The sequence below is a fragment of the Sturnira hondurensis genome, unplaced genomic scaffold (genome assembly GCF_014824575.4).
Source record: "Sturnira hondurensis isolate 20B ecotype Veracruz unplaced genomic scaffold, ASM1482457v3 Scaffold0014112, whole genome shotgun sequence".
NCBI classification, from domain to species: domain Eukaryota; kingdom Metazoa; phylum Chordata; class Mammalia; order Chiroptera; family Phyllostomidae; genus Sturnira; species Sturnira hondurensis.
Genome location: NW_028086743.1, coordinates 435,581 through 451,124, shown reverse-complemented (window position 1 = coordinate 451,124; position 15,544 = coordinate 435,581). Strand labels below are relative to the sequence as shown.

The 15,544-nt window shown below is 39.4% G+C and overlaps 1 pseudogene; it reads right to left on the bottom strand.

Moving 5' to 3' along the window:
• Nucleotides 1-11,440: 11,440 nt before the first annotated feature.
• Nucleotides 11,441-15,300, bottom strand: LOC118998438 (mRNA (2'-O-methyladenosine-N(6)-)-methyltransferase-like; annotated as a pseudogene).
• Between the last annotated feature and the right edge of the window lie 244 nt (nucleotides 15,301-15,544).

The following is a 15,544-nucleotide window of genomic DNA, read 5'->3' as shown; positions in this document are numbered from 1 at the left end:
TTTTGTTTGTTGCTTTGTTTATGACAGCCATTCTGACCGGTTTGAAGTGGTATCTCATTGTGGTTTTAATTCACAACTCTCTGATAGTTAGTGATACTGAGCATCTTTTCATGTGTCTCTGGATCCTCTGTATGTTCTCCTTGGAGAACTATCTGCTCATTTCTTTGCCCATTTTTTAATTGGTTTGTTTGTCGTTTTACCGTGGAGTTGTATAAGTTCTTTGTATATTTTGAAGATTAAACCCTTGTCTGAGGTATCATTGGCAAATATATTTTCCTATACAGTTGGCTGTCTTTTTATTTTAATACTGTTTCTTTTAGCCACGCAGAAGCTTTTTATTTTGGTAAGATCCCATTTGTTTATTCTTTCCTTTATGTCCCTTGGTCTAGGGGACCTATCAGTAAAAATGTTGCTGCATGAAATATCTGATATTTTCCTGCCACTGTTCTCCTCTAGGACTTTAATGATGTCATGGATTATATTTAAATATTTTTTCCACCTTGAATTTATTTTGGTGTATGGTGTAAGTTGGTGCTCGAGTTTCATATTTTTTTTGCATGTAGCTGTCCAGTTTTCCCAACACCATTTGTTGAAGAGGCTATTTTTACTCCATTTTATGTCACTGCCCCCTTTGTCAAATATTCACTGACCATAGAGACTTGGATTCATATCCGGGCTCTCTGTTCTGTTCCATTGGTCTGTGTGCCTGTCTTTATGGCAGTACCAGGCTCTTTTGTTTAAGTGGCCTTGTAATACAGTTTGGCATCAGGTATTGTAATCCCTTTTACTTTGTTTTTCTTTCTCAAAGTTGCAGCTGCTGTTCAGTCATTTATGGTTCCATGTAAATTTTTGAAGTGTTTGTTCTATGTCTGTGTAATATGCCCTTGGTATTTTAATAGGCATTGCATTGAATCTGTAAATTGCTTTGGGTAGTATGGATATTTCGATGGCATTAATTCTTCCAATCCATGAACATGGTATATGTTTCCATTTGTTTGTGTCTTTCTTGATTTTTTTTCTTCAGTGTTGTGTAGTTTTCTGCATACAGGTCTTTTACCTCCTTGGTTAGCTTTATTCCCAGATATTTTATTTTTGTCTTTGCTATTTCAAATGGGAATTTTCTTGATTTCTGCTTCTGCTGATTCATTGTTGGTATACAAAAATGCCTTTAATTTCTGGACATTGACTTTGTATTCTGTTGTTTTGTCAAATTTATTTATTAGGTTGAGCAGTTTTTTGGTAGAGTCTATAGAATTTTCATGTACACTAACATCTCATCTACAAACAATGACAGTTTTGTTTTCTCCTTTCCAATTTAGATGCCTTTTATTTCCTTTTCTTGCCTAATAGCTGTGGCTAAAACATCCAATACTATATTAAATAGAAGTGGTGAAAGTGGACAACCTTGTCTTGTTCCTGATCTTAGTGAAAAAGCTTTTATTCTTTGCCCATTGAGTGTGATGTTGGCTGTAGGTATTTCATATATGGTCTTTATCATATCGAGGAATGTTCCCTCTAGTTCCACTTTGCTGAGTGTTTTTATCATAAATGGTGTTGTACCTTATCAAAAGCTTTTTCCACAACTATTGATATGATCATATGGTTTTTGTCTTTGCTCTTGTTTATGTGATGTATTACATTTACTGATTGATGAATATTGAACCATCCTTGCATCTGTGGGATGAATCCCACTTGGACATGGTGTATGATCTGTTTAATGTATTGCTGGGTGTGGTTTCCCAATATTTTGTTGAGGATTTTAGCATGTATGTCCATCAGCACCATTGGCACGAAGTTTTTTTTCTTTGCCGTGTCTTTATATAGTTTTGGAATTAGGATAATTTTGGCTTCATAAAGCGAGTTTGGAAGTCTTCCATCATTTTGGATTTTTAGAAATAATCTGTAAAGGATAGGGGTTAGCTCTTCCTTAAATTCTTTGTAGAATTTTGCTGTGAAACCAGTTGGTTCAGGGCTGTTGTGTGAGGGGAGTTTTTTGATTACTGCTTCAATTTCATCTGCTGTTATTGGTCTGTTCAGGCTTTCTGATTCTTTTTATTAGTTTTTATTTTTTTAATTTATTTAATTATTTTTCAAGTACAGTTTTCTGTCTATTATTCCCATTCCATCCCACCTCTCGTGCTCCCCTCCTCCCTCCCATTTCCACCCTTCTCAGTTGTCATCCATGAATCCTTTATATATGTTACTTTAAATCCTTCCCATATTTCCCCTGGAATTCCCTCCCCTCTCCCCTCTGGTCACTGTCAGCCTGTTCTCAATTTCAGTGTCTTTGTTTATTTTTTGCTCACGTGTTTGTTTTGTTATTTAGCTTCCTGTTAAAGGTGAGATAATATGGTATTTGACCTTCACTACCTGGGTTATTTCACTCAGCATATTACTTTCCACTTCCATCCATGCTGTTGCAAAATGTAGGAGCTCCTTCATTCTTTCCGCTGCAAAGAATTCCATTGTGTATATGTACCATAGTTTTTTGATCCATTCATTTACTGAGTGGCACCTAGGTTGCTTCCAACTCTTGGCTATTGTAAATTATGCTGCTATGAACATTGGGGTGCACATGTTCTTTGGGATTGGTGTTTTAGGGTTCTTAGGATGCAATCCCAGCGGTGGAATTTCTGGGTCAAAAGGCAAGTCCAATTTTAGTTTTATGAGAAAATCCCATACTATTTTCCATAATGGTTGTACCAGTCTGCAATCCCACCTACAGTGTACTAGAGTCCCCTTTTCCCCACAACCTCTCCAACATTTGTTGTTTATTGCTTTGTTTATGATAGCCATTCTCACCAGTGTAAAGTGGTATCTCATTGTGGTTTTAATTTGCATCTCTTCATGTGTCTCTGGATCCTCTGTATGTCCTCCTTGGAGAAGTGTCTATTCAAGTCCTTTCCCCATCTTTTAATTGGATTAGTTGTCTTCTTAGAGTGAAGTCCTGTGAGTTCTTTGTATGTTTTAGAGATTAAAACTTTGTCTGAAGTACCAATGGCAGATATGTTTTTCCATACAGTTGGTTGTCTTTTTATTTTAATACTGTTTTCTTTAGCCATGCAGAAGCTTTTTATTTTGATGAGATTCTATTTGTTTATTCTTCCCTTTATATTCCTTGCTTTAGGGGACATATCAGTAAAAATGTTGCTGCATGAAATATCTGATATTTTTCTGCCAATGTTGTCCTCTAGGACTTTAATGGTGTCATGGCTTATATTTAAGTCTTTTATCCACCTTGAATTTATTTTGGTTTATGGTGTAAGTTGGTGCTCAATTTTTTTTTTTTTTTTTGCAGGTAGCTGTCCTGTTCTACCAACACCATTTGTTGAAGAGGCTATTTTTACTCCATTTTATGTTGCTGCCGCCTTTGTCGAATATTAGTTGCACATAGAGACTTGGGTTTTTTTCTGGGCTCTCTGTTCTGTTCCATTGGTCTATGTTCCGGTTTTTATGCCAGTACCAGGCTCTTTAGATTACAGTGGCCTTTTAATAAAGTTTGATATCAGGTATTGTGATCCCTCCTACTTTGTTCTTCTTTCTCAACATTGAAGCTGCTATTTGGGGTCGTTTATGGTTTCATATAAATTTTTGAAGTGTTTGTTCTATATCTGTGAAATATGCCATTGGTACTCTAATAGGTATTGCACTAAATCTGTAAATTGCTTTGGGTAGTATGGACATTTTGACGATGTTAATTCTTCCAATTCATGAACACAGTATATGTTTCCATTTGTTTGTGTCTTCCTTGATTTCTTTCATCAGTGTTGTATAGTTTTCTGCATACAGGTCTTTAACATACTTAGTTAGGTTTATTCCCAGATATTTTATTTTTGTTTTTGCTATATCGAATGGGATTTTTTTCTTGATTTCTGCTTCTGCTGTTTCATTGTTGGTATATACAAATGCCTTTGATTTCTGGATATTAAGTTTGTATCCCGCTGTTTTGCCAAATTCATTTATTAGGTCTAGCAGTTTTGAAAAAACTAGAAAATCTATAGGATTTTCTATGTACATTATCATGTCATCTGCAAACAATGACCGTTTTGTTTCCTCCTTTCTGATTTGCAAGCCTTTTATTTCCTTTTCTTTTCTGATTGCTGTGGCTAGAACTTCTAATACTATATTAAATAGAAGTGGTGAAAGTGGGCAACCTTGTCTTGTTCCTGATCTTAGTGGAAAAGCTTTTAGTTTTTGCCCATTGAGTATGATGTTGGCTGTAAGTCTTTCATATATGGCCTTTATTATATTGAGGAATGCTCCCTCTATTTCCATTTTGCTGAGTGTTTTTACCATAAATAGGTGTTGTACCTTATCAAAAACTTTTTCTGCATCTATTGATATGACAATCTGGCTTTTGTTCTTGCTTTTTTTTTTATGTGGTGTATTACATTTACTGATTTGCGGATATTGAACCATCCTTGAATCCCTGGGATGAATCCCAATTGGTCATGGTGTATGATCTTTTTGATGTATTGTTGGATGCAGTTTGCCAATATTTTATTGAGGATTTTAGCATCTGTATTCATCAGGGATATTGGCCTAAAGTTTTCTTTCTTTGTTGTGTCTGATTTTGGAATTAGGATGATGATGTCTTCATAAAAAGAGTTTGGGAGTTTCCCATCATTTTGGATTTTTTGGAATAGTCTGTGAAGAATAAGGGTTAGCTCTTCCTTTAATGCTTTGTAGAATTCTCCTGTGAAACCCTCTGGTCCAGGGCTTTTGTGTGATGGGAGTTTTTTGATTACTGCTTCAATTTCATCTGCTGTTATTGGTCTATTCAAGCTTCCTACTTCTTCTTCTTCATTGAGTTTTGGAAGATTATGTTTTTCTAGAAATTTATCCATTTCACCTAGGTTTTTACATTTCTTGGCATAAAGTTCTGCATAGTAATTCCATACAATTTCTCCTGATTCTGTTTATCAGTTGTAATGTATCCTCTTTAATTTCTTAATGTGTTTATTTGTGTCCTCTCTCTTCTTTTCTTAATGAGCATACTTAAAGGCTTGTCTATTTTATTTAATCTTTCAAAAATCCAACTCTTGGATTCATTGATGCTTAGAATTGTGCTTTTAGTCTCTGTGTCATTTAATTCTGCTCTGATCTTAGTTATTTCCTTCGTTCTTCTTGCTCTGTGTTGTCTTTGTTGTTGTTCTTCGAGTTCTTGCAGTTGTCTGGTTAGGTTGTTTGTTTGAAATGTTTCTATCTCCTTTAGGTAAGCCTGTATTGCTATGAACTTCCCTTTCTGGACTGCCTTAGCCATGTCCCATCAGTTTTGGGTTGTTGTGAGTTCATTTTCATTTGTTTCCAGGAACTTTGTGATTTCTTCTCTAATTTCAATCTTGACCCATCTCTTATTTAATAGCATGCCATTCACTCTCCATGATTTGGGGTGTTTCGGGTTTTTTCTTTGGGTTTCGTTTCTAATTTCAGTCCCTTGTGGTCAGACAAAGTGCTTGGTATGATTTCAATTTTCTTGAATTTGTTGAGGTCGTTTTGTGTCCTATATGTGGTGTGTCTTTGAAAATGTTCCATGTGCATTTGAAAAAAATGTGTATTTAGCTTCTTTGGGATAAAAGGCTCTCTCTATATATACGGCAGTCAAGTCCATTTCATCTAGGGTGTTAGTGCAGCTATATCTTTGCCTTTTAGTGCAGCTATATCCTTTTTGATATTTTGTTTGGAAGATCTGTCCATTTTTGACAGTGCGGTGTTAATATTCCCTACTAAAATTGTGTTGCTGTCAATATCTTTCTTGAAGTCTTCTAGGATTTTTCTTATTTGGGTGCTCCTATGTTGGGTTCACATATATTTATGATGTTATTGTGTTCTTGGTGGATTATTCCCTTGAGTATTATGAAGTGACCTTCTGGGTCTCTCTTTATGGCCCTTTTTTTGAAATCTATTTTGTCTGATGTTAGAATTGCTACTCCGGCTGTTTTTCTTGACGATTTCCTTGGAAAATTTGTTTCCATCCTTTCACTTTTAGTCTGTGATGGTCTTTTGTCCTGAGGTGGGTCTCCTGTAGGCAGTATATGTGTGGGTCATGCTTTCTTATCCATTCAGCTATTCTATGGCTTTTGATTGAAGCATTTAATCCATGTACATTTAGGGGTATTATTGATAGGTACTTATTCATTGCCATTTTTGTACCACAGTTCCTCTCTTTCTCTCTCTTTTCATTCCTTTCCTTAAAGCAGTCCTTTTAGTATTTCTTGTAGTGCTGCTTTGGTGGAGGCATATTCTTTTAGACTTCTTTTGTCTTGGAAGCTCTTTATTTTGCCTTGTATCTTGATTGAGAGCTTTGCTGGATAAAGTAGCCTTGGTTGTAGGCCTCTGTTTCTCATTATTTGAAATATATCTTGCCATTCTCTTCTTGCTTGGAGTGTTTCCATTGAGAAGTCAGTAGCAAAGCTTATTGGGCTTCCCTTGCATGTTACTCCTTTTTCTCCCTTGCTGCCTTTAAGATTCTCTCTTTGTCTTGGAAGTTTGCCATTTTAATGATGATTTGTCTTCAAGTGGGTCTCTTTGGGTTCCTCTTGATTGGGACTCTCTGTGATTCCTGGATTTGTGTGACTTTTTCTCTCATCAAATTAGGGAAATTTTCCATGAACACTTACTCGAATAGGTTTTTTATCTCTTGTTCTTCTTCTTCTTCTTCTTCTGGTATTTTTATTATTCGGATATTATTACGTTTCATATTGTCTTGCATTTTTCTTAATCGCTTTTCATTCTTTCTGAGCCTCTTTTCCCTTTCTTGCTCTTCCTGGGAGATTCTTTCTACTGTGTCCTCCAACCCTCTGATCCAATCTCCTGCCTCATCGATTCTGCTTTTCATTCCTTCTACTGTGTTTTTCAGTTCCGAAATTGTACTCTTCATTTCCTCTTGGCCTTTGCTGATAGTTTCTATTTCCTTTTTCATGTTGATCTAGTTTTTGGAGAGCTCATTTTAGCTCCCCTCTAGTTTCTGGTAGCTCCCGTCTAGTTTCTGGTAGCTCATTGTGAGCTCTTTGAATTTCCTGATAACTAGTGCTTTGAATTCAATATCTGATAGCTGACTTGCCTGTCTTTCATCTAACATTTTTTCTGAGACTTCCACCTTTTCTTTCATTTGGACATTGTTTCTTTGTCTTCCCGATGTTTATGAGACTCTTCTTGTTAGCCTCAGCTTCTTAAATTAATCTGTTCTGACTCCCTGGGTTTATAGTGTGAACTTCTGTGGTAGAATACCTGTGAAATTCAGTGGTGCAATCTCCTGCATGTATTTCGATGTTCTCCGCTTCCACCTACTCCTTTCTGTGTGTGTGTGTGATCAGCTGGAGGGGGACGCAAAATGGTTTATGAAAGCAGGAGCATACTTTATGATATTTATAGTCACAGCTGGTAGAGAAGAAATAGAGGATCTTTAGGCTATACATAGTGTTAACTGTAATCTTCAACCCAATCTGCCACTTTTAAGAAAGGCTAGACCAAAGATAAGTCTCTTGTTGGGGAGGGAAGTCTTGTGAGTTGTATCAAGAAAGGTGCGAGGTTGCGGTTGGTCAGATTTTGAGGTAAGGTGAGAGTAAAGAATAGTAAATAGGTGTAGCATATTAGCAGGTAGAGTTAATCACTACAGTAATAGAATTCAGGAACCTTTAAAGTGGGCTAAGACCTGAGAGATGTGTTGTGAAGTATTTACAGTGGTTTAGAAAGCAACAAACAAACAAACAAACACACAAAAAGGGCAGGAGAAGTGAGGAAAAAGCAATAAGTTTGGGGTGAAGGGAAGATGGACTAAAACAGGAAAAAAGAAAGGAGGGGAACAAAGTACTGAAAGATACAGCAACAATAAAATTTAAAAAATATACGATTACGGGGAAAAAAGTTTTTAAAAAGTTTTAAAATGTTTAAAAAAACAAAACCCTCCCTTGTTGGTTTCAAACTGTCCAATCCATTTTTTTCTGGTTTTGGTAGGACCCCTGTGTGGGCTGGGTTGTAGGCCCAGGAGCACACCCGCCCGCCAGCCAGGCTACCAGACTGGGGTGTGGGCGCCTGCCCACCCAACAGGCTGCCTGAGTCCCACGGGATCTGGTACTGGTCCTTCCCAGTCTTATGGCTGGGTGAGAAGTAAGTCAAGCTGTCTTCACAGGAGAACACCTCAGTTCACTTTCCAGTTAAAACTTCTCCAGAAAGCATGCCTCTCAGGCCATCCCAATCCCCAACCTGACTGGTTAGGACAATGATCCTCTCAAATTTCCTGGGCTGGCAGGCTGGTGGGCTGGCGACCACAGAGATCGCAACTGAACTTGGCCCCCTGTCCTTGCCACCCTCCCTGCACACCTAGGCAGACTGGTCTCTGCCACCCGGCCCCGCCTAGATGGTGATGGAGGGAGCCAGCTCTTCCAAGGATCCCGCAGATGACCCAATGCTCCACTGGGTGCTGGGCTCCCTATGAGTCCTCCATGGCACTGGCTGCAGAGGGACACCCGTAACAGCCTCTATACCCGTAACACAGCGGCAGCAGGCGGCCCCTCTGAGGTGTTATGCCTGACCGAGGGCAGCTGGCCCTGCCGCTGCCGCTTTTGACTTTACTCACAGGTGCCGGGCTCCCGATGAGTACTCTGTGACAGACGCCCCAATGCTGGCCATAGATGGAAGCCTCTGGGCCCTGAAAGCTGCGGCAGCAGCAGTTCCAAGGCTGTTAAGCGCCGGCTGAGGGCTGCTGGTCTCACTGCTGCTGCTTTTGACTTTACTCTGGGATGCCTGGCTCCCAAGGGCAGCCGGCCCTGCTGCTGCCGCTTTTGTCTTTACTCACAGGTGCTGGGCTCCCGATGAGTCCTCCATGGAAGACGCCTCTGTTGCTGGGTGCAGGTGGAAGCCTCTGGACCCCAACCGCTGTGGCAGCCGTGGCTCCAGGGTCATCATGAGCCGGCCGACTGCTGCCTGCCTAGCCACCTCCATCCTTACTCACGTCCCTGAGACCCCACCGACCTGTAGCTCTCTGGTCCGTCACTATCTCTGGTCTCCTATTTTCATAAATGCTGGGGAATTGTTGGTTGGGGAAGTGATTGCTCTGTTCCTCAGTAGATCTGCCAGGATTTTCTCCCAGGGGTATGAGAACTGGAGTCGTACCATCCTACTCCACCGCCATTTTTCCAGAAATTCCCCTCTGCTTCTTCCTCATTGAGTTTTGGTAGATTATATTTTTCTAGAAATTTGTCCATTTCACCTAGGTTTTCAAATTTCTTGGTATACAATTCTTCATAGTAATTTCTTACAATCTTTTGCATTTCTGTGGTGTCAGTTGTAATATATCCTCTTTCATTTCTGATTGTGTTTATTTGGATCCTCTTTCTTTTTTTCTTGATGAGCCTGCTTAAAGGCTTTTTGATTTTGTTTATCTTTAAAAAAAAACACCTTCTGAATTCATTGATCCTTAGAACTGTGCTTTTAGTCTCTATGTCATTTAATTCTGCTCTGATCTTGGTTATTTCCTTCCTTCTACTTGCTCTGGGCTGTCTTTGTTGTTGTTCCTCGAGTTCTTGCAGGCGTAGGGTTAGGTTGTTTGTTTAAAATGTTTCCATCTTCTTTAGGTAAGCCTGTATTGCTATGAACTTCCATCTCAGAACTGCCGTGGCTGTGTCCCATTAGTTTTGGATTGTTGTGAGTTCATTTTCATTTGTCTCCAGAAACTTTGTGATTTCTTCCCTAATTTCACTCTTGACCCATTCATTGTTTAATATCATACCATTCAGTCTCCATGATTTTGGGTGTTTGGGGTTTTTTACTTTGGGGTTGGTTTTCAGTTTCAGTCCCTTATGTTTGGAGAAAATGCTTGGTATGGTTTCACTTTTCTTGGTATTGTTTGTTTTTATGTGTGTTAAGTTGTATGAGTTTTAAATACATTTTGGTTATTAAAAAATTGCAAATATATTCCTCTGTTCATTAAGTTGTGTTTCATTTTGTTGATATACTTTGATGTGCAAAAAGTTTGATGTAGTCCCATTTGTTTATTTCTTTTTCCTTACCCAACCCTCCAGATTCTTAACCACCTTTTACCTTTCCATGGGCTTGGGGCCTGCCCTTTAGCAACTGCATCTAGTTTTGATGTAGCTTCTTCTTTATATCCTTTGTTATAGAACTTCTGTTCAGCTAGTGTTCAGGTGACATTCAATGATGTTTTTTTTGTAATTTAGTTATAATTTTTATAATTTTTCTAAAATTGTGGAAAGCGATGTACCATAACACCAACTATTAAGTATGTAATGCCTTCCTTTCCTCATTAACTTGAAATGCTAACTTTAACATATACTGAATTTCCATATAGAAAAGAATGTATTTCTGGATTCTATTCTGTTTTATTAATCTATCTATCTCTGCCTTGGCTCCATACTATTTTAATTATAGTGGCTTTAAAACATACTTTGATATTTGTTATTGTAATCTCCTAGTAGTTCTTAATGCTAGTTGTTTCCAATTTCACAGACAATGAAAAACAAAGTCTCATTAAGAGACAAGTACACAGAATTATATAAAGTGGACTTTACCAGTAGGATCTAATTGCTGCCAGCAATACCTATGAACAAAGTTTTAAAATTCTGACCCCAAATAGGTATTTGTTGCTTTCCATTACTCTGTGATAAATACTATATCTTTCCTAATAATTTGAAACTTAGGCAAATAAAGTTTACTCAATCTTAGTTTTCAGTAAGGAAAGAAAAATAGAAGGTGAACTTAGGCTATAAGGAAACAAATTTAGGGTAAATACCTCCTGGAATATCCTTGTTGTGAAGAGAACATACATACAAACTGCTATCTTTTCATTGTAAATTTTGAAGAAAAGTTTAGCTCATTGTTCTACAAAGATGTCATGAATCTAGTTTCTTTCACATGATGGAAGACAGGCTGTAAAATTTTTCTCCAAAACCTCAGTCACTCTGAGTCTGTTATTTTTCTATTCTTTTAAGTCATGTTTCTATTCTATTTTAGATATTACAAATGGAATCGTATACACTAAATGCTAATTAATAATAAAAGTGAAAAACATGTAATTTAAGCCATAAAACAAACTATAAATAATTGAAATTATGTAAGGTATGATCTTTATTTTTTATTGTTGTTCAAGTATAGTTGTCTCCATTCCCCCCCACCACTATTCTCCCACACCCCACTGGCTCCCAACCTCAATCTTACCCACCTTTGGCTTTGTTACAAGGTTCATTATTTAAACATAATGTAATTAAACTAGAACTCAGTAAGAGAAAAATAGGAAAACCTCAAATGCTTGGAAAATAACATACTTCTAAGTTGTTCATGAATCAAAGAGGACATCTCAAGGAAAATTACAAATGAAAGTAGAATATATCAAAATGTGTTGGATTCACCTAATGCAGTGGTTAGAGGGAAATTGATGGCATTCAGTGCTTACATAGAAAAGGGGAAGATCCCAAATCATAATCTAAGCTTCTTCTTCAAGAAACTAGAAAAAGAAGAACAAAATAAATGTTACACAAGTAGAAGGAAGGGAACAAAGATCAGTGAAGAAATTGCAAAATTAAAACAGAAAAACATTACGGAAAATCAACGCTGGTCCTTTAAAAAGATCAATAAAATAGATAAACCTCTAGAAAGACTGACAAAAAGGATAAAAGACACAACTAATAAATATGAAGAATAAAAAAGGGGCCCTGGCAGGTGTAGTTCAGTGGGTTGAGTGCCAACCTGAGAACCAAAGGGTCGCAGGTTCAATTTCCTGTCAGCACATGCCTGGGTTCTGGGCCAGGTCCCCACTGGGGGGCATGTGAGAGACAACCACACACAGATATTTCTCTCCTTCTCTTACCCTCTAAAAATAAATAAATAATATCTTTAAAAATAATGTAAAAAGGGCCATCACTATAAACTGCAGACATTACATTGATTATAAGCAAATGCTCTGAATAACTCTGAAAACATATTGGAGGTGTGCAGGAGGGAGGGCAGGAGGAAACTTTAGTGGCATGCTCACTTTTGTGATTACAATGAAGGTTTTATGAATATGTACATATATGAAATCATCAAAATATACACTTTCATTCCCCAATAATACTATTTCTAAAATAAAACCTTTCAGGAACAGAACATTAAGGCTTGGAGATGATTAGAACTTTTATTACATCAATTACCTACTGTCACAGCTGTCCTCACACTTGCACACATAGCTTTAAGTGTTTCTCCACAATTGACTTTCTCAAATCACAATAATTTTCCCTAACTAATAGATCTAGTGTATGCAGTGACATTATATATTCCACCCACTTGTCTCCTCCTCTATGCACTGAATTCTAAAACTTAAAATGTTCATGTCTACTGTCACTTGATTCACTTAAGTATAGTTTTTATTATTTAGTATCATCAATTTTAGTAGACTGAAATTATTCTGAAGTATATTCACCAGCATAGTGCCTAAAAGTGCCTGTTGGGTACTTTTAAAAAGCAAGTTGAGTCTCAGGGGAAAATCCACGGTCTTCTTTACTGCTACAGACTAGAGAATTTTAAATGATTACATTTGGTGGGTTGGTGAGACCTAAGTGAAGCTCGCTCCATACACAACTAATCTTGGCACTAAAGAAATATAACCTTGGAACACATCATAGAATGTAATTACAGGTTAGCACTCTCTTGGGAGTACTGTACTTGGGCACTGTGAAGTTTATCTCTTAGCAGTCATCTTTTTAGTTAAGCAGACATGCAATGTACATGTCCTTACAGCCTATCAGTAGTTTCTCCCTCAGTCAGAGTCCAGAACAGCATAAAATGTCACATACTATTGCATTCCCCATTTTCAATGTGTCATGAACACTTGATGTTAGGAAGTTAGAATATAGAAAGACTGCACAGAGTGAACCTTCTTTTCAGTGTGAGCTTTGATTCCCTCATTTATGTGTTGCTACAAACTACTCTGAGCTGCTTACTCCTCCCTCTACCTCCTAATTTATTATTTTTCCATTACCTTCTTCTCCTACCTTATCCTTTTTGTCATTGAATAGTTCCAGCATGTTTGCTGCCTCTGTTCCTTCTAAAACCAGAGACACAAACACCTACTCTTGTGCAGAATGGAGGGTTGGCCTCAAAAGAACCACTCAGTGGGGAGAAGTCCAGGAGGATCCTGTGGTAGCAAAAGTATCTTGGAAGGTAGAGCAGCACTGGCAGAAATAGCAATCAAGGGTCTAGGCAAAGTATTCTGGGCTTTGAAGTCAGGAGGGCCTGACTTTAAGGACCTCCAGAGTCAGTGGAGGGCCTCAAAGACATGCACCATTAACGATCCCTGCAGACCCATCTTCTTGTAGAGGTGCACACCAAACATCGTCTGGCACTATCAGAGAATACACCAGACTCGAGAATAGAACCTCTCATAGGCAGAGTCATCGATGCACCTGTAGAGGTAAAGGAGCCATAGCTTACTAAAGTAGTTGTGGCTCACCTCGACCATCTCTCACTTATACCAAATGCATTTCCGTGCTGGGCATGGGGGGTCCAGATACAGCCAGCAGTCCTGGGGAGCAGTACACTAGGTGGGCTCCTCCTCTGTGGCCTGAACCTCTTAGGGATGGCAAAGCACCTTTTTGGATCCATTTTATGTAGTCCATGGGGATGTGGTAGATCTTACTGCAAATGCCCTCCATGGAATCTTTGGCTGGAACTCAGACATGGGGGTTTGGGCACACTTTCTTCAGATGTGCCAGGTGATTCAAGGTTTCTCCTTGGAGGTTTAGTGGTTCTTCTGCAGCCAGTGGAAAGTGTTTGCTACATTATACTTGACCATCCTCCTGCTCAGGGGATGCACTCCTCGACTCAATGAGCCACTTGGAAGCCACTGCACACTTAGAAAGCAAGCATTTGGTTTCCTACCTAAACTTAATTCTGAATAATCTGACAGGATCACAATTTTGCAAAACATGGAAGATGATCTGACTGGTTCACAGTTGTGTGGCAACAAGGGTTCAAAGCTTTGGTCCACACCTAGAGCTCCAGAATTCAATGGTTGAAAGATACCCAAGAGGGCTCAGTGCCCTCTTGCTGCTGCCATAGATCCTGGAAGTGCTGCCACAGCTTCAGGATGAGCAGGTCCACCTTGGAATGTGGGAGGCACACCTCTGAAGGACCGTGGTTCTTGATGACAGTGTTGGTCTGGATATCCAGATCCCTCCTGCTCCAGCACTTCTCCTATTCCACACAAGCTTCTCTGGGGTGCACCAGGAGGATGAGCTTTGGATAACAGGGCTGGCTCTGATTAGAAGTGGCTGGGGAGTGACTCAGCAAGGACAGTTCCTTCCAGGGTCTGCTGTTATTTTCACTGGCCATCTCACCACCCACAGCAGATCCTTTGGGCTAATACAAGTGTGTTTTCTCTCCACCTGGATGGATCCCACATCGCAAGGTCCCACATAGGCAGGGGCTTGGCATGCAGAAAAAAGTCATATTATCTCCAATTTGACAGCTACAATCTCCCCAAGTAGTACAACACCCTCCTATTGCATCCCCATTAAATCACCTAGCTGCTACTAGACTGAAGGAAGACACTTCCAGTCTAGTCAATGGTGTCTCTGCCACCACCACTGATTTCACTGGCGGTGAGTGCCCAGGTACAGTCCTGGAGCAGGCCCAATCTGGAACAGAAACATAAAGGCTGGAAGTGGAAGTGGAAGTGGAAGTGGAAGTGGGAAGACCTTAGTATTAGATAGTTAGTGGTGATAGTTAGCAGTGACAGTTGGTAGCAGTGGCATCTCAGAAGACATAAATTCCATTTAAAACAAAAAACAAAACACTCAGCCCTCTCTCCCTGAGGAGTCAAAGTTGGCAGTCCCTGGGAGTAGTGCTGTTAGATGATGACTAATGTGAGTAGCTGAACTCCTGAGAGGACAGACCAGCCACAGACACATTGGGCCTAAGTGTCATGACCTACTCCCTAATGGAAGCTCCACAGCTGCTCTGGGACTTTCTGCTGTGCTATTGGAGAACATGGCCCTTCCATGAAGATGAGTTGCAATTTGTCTAATGTTGCCCCAGACTTGGATCTGAAAGCATTGTCACTCCCAGCATCAGAGTCAAGTTAGGAACAGAAAACTGAGCTAGGAACAATGGAGTGGGAGTCACCTTGTCCCCTGGTGTGGGCTGAGCTGAGATTCTCTGTGCATGTCACAGTTGTTAATTGAAGTGTCTCAGAGGTGCTACAGCCATACCAACTGCCTGGATCCTCTGCTCTCTTGGGTCTTCTGAAGGCTGGGATGGCAGATGGGCAGAAGACCCACAGCCTTGGGTCTTCCTGCTGATGCCCATACTGCTTATGGTTGCTTTCAACACTGGCTGGGTTTACTTGCCCAAGACTGAAGAAGAGGACTTTAAGGAGCTGTACGTGCCAACCTAGAGTCCAGCCAAGGCTGAACAATGCTTTGTACAGGCACATTTTACCACTGATGGTTCTTACCACTTCTCCATCTCCAGAAAGAGCACCAAGGTCAATTTTGCCTCTATTCCAGTGGTCTCCAACATGGCCTCATTTCCCTCCATGAAAGTTGCTTGA